The sequence below is a fragment of the Bison bison genome, unplaced genomic scaffold, assembly GCF_000754665.1.
Source record: "Bison bison bison isolate TAMUID 2011002044 unplaced genomic scaffold, Bison_UMD1.0 scf7180017845834, whole genome shotgun sequence".
NCBI lineage: Eukaryota > Metazoa > Chordata > Mammalia > Artiodactyla > Bovidae > Bison > Bison bison.
This window is the reverse complement of record NW_011476407.1, coordinates 1-1,223: the sequence shown is the minus strand read 5'-3', so window position 1 is coordinate 1,223 and position 1,223 is coordinate 1.

Genomic DNA, 1,223 nt, shown 5'->3' with positions numbered 1-1,223 from the left:
GACCCAATGGACGTGAGTCTGAGTGAACTCCGGGAGTGGTGATGGACAGGGAGGCCTGGCGTGCTGCGATTCATGGGGTTGCAGAGAGTCGGACACGACTGAGTGACTGAACTGAACTGAAGACATTGTTAAGTAATGATGAAAAGAGGTTCTCTGGTACCAGCACAGGTGGTATATTATGTGACTGTACTAAACATGTTTGGCGTACAAGAATGTTTTTTCTCTGTCCGGCCTGTTGGATTCAGCTCCACAGCATAAGAGCCCTAACCTTTGACACCTAAATATCTCAGGTTGAAAATTTTGATACTCACTCTCTACTGAACATGCAAACTAGATATACCACTTGGGGCAACGGACCTTAAGGAGAGCAACTACTCGGAGTGACTGCCCTGTTAAATGTGACTAGACTTGGCCCATTTTGCTGCAAAAAAGTTGTGACGTAGAGAAAAGATTTTGATTTGTGTGCATGGCATTTCCATTATTTTCATAGCTGCTTTCTATGTTTGGTCTCTTTTTCTCTTATTTACACATAACCTCTGAAACATTTTTATACTCATTCTAGGCGTCTTCTATTGAGACAATCTTGACATGGAATATCTTGCTTAATCATTCTTGCTCCCCTCTTCCCCCTAGTTTGCAATTACTGAATCAAAGCTTTATGTCTTGCTTTCTTAGAAGCCTCCTTTTGGCTATCACATTTGGCACCTAAAGTGAAAGGACTGCTATTTATGTATCCTCATTGCTCCCCATGTATTCTCATGGGGATATATAGCTTTTATCAAGTCTGAATGCAAGCTGGTAGCTCAATCTGTTTGTTTCTCATCTGATCAGATCAGATCAGATCAGTCGCTCAGTCGTGTCCGACTCTTTGCGACCCCATGAATCGCAGCACGCCAGGCCTCCCTGTCCATCACCAACTCCCGGAGTTCACTCAGACTCACGTCCATCGAGTCAGTGATGCCATCCAGCCATCTCATCCTCTGTCGTCCCCTTCTCCTCCTGCTCCCAATCCCTCCCAGCATCAGAGTCTTTTCCAATGAGTCAACTCTTCGCGTGAGGTAGCCAAAGTACTGGAGTTTCAGCTTTAGCATCATTCTTTCCAAAGAAATTCCAGGGCAATCACATTGTATCAGGTGGCACACAGGTGCTTCTGTGTGTGTGTGTGTGTGTGTGTGTGTGTGTGTGTGTATTTTGTCCTCAAAGACAGTCTCCTTTGATCTATT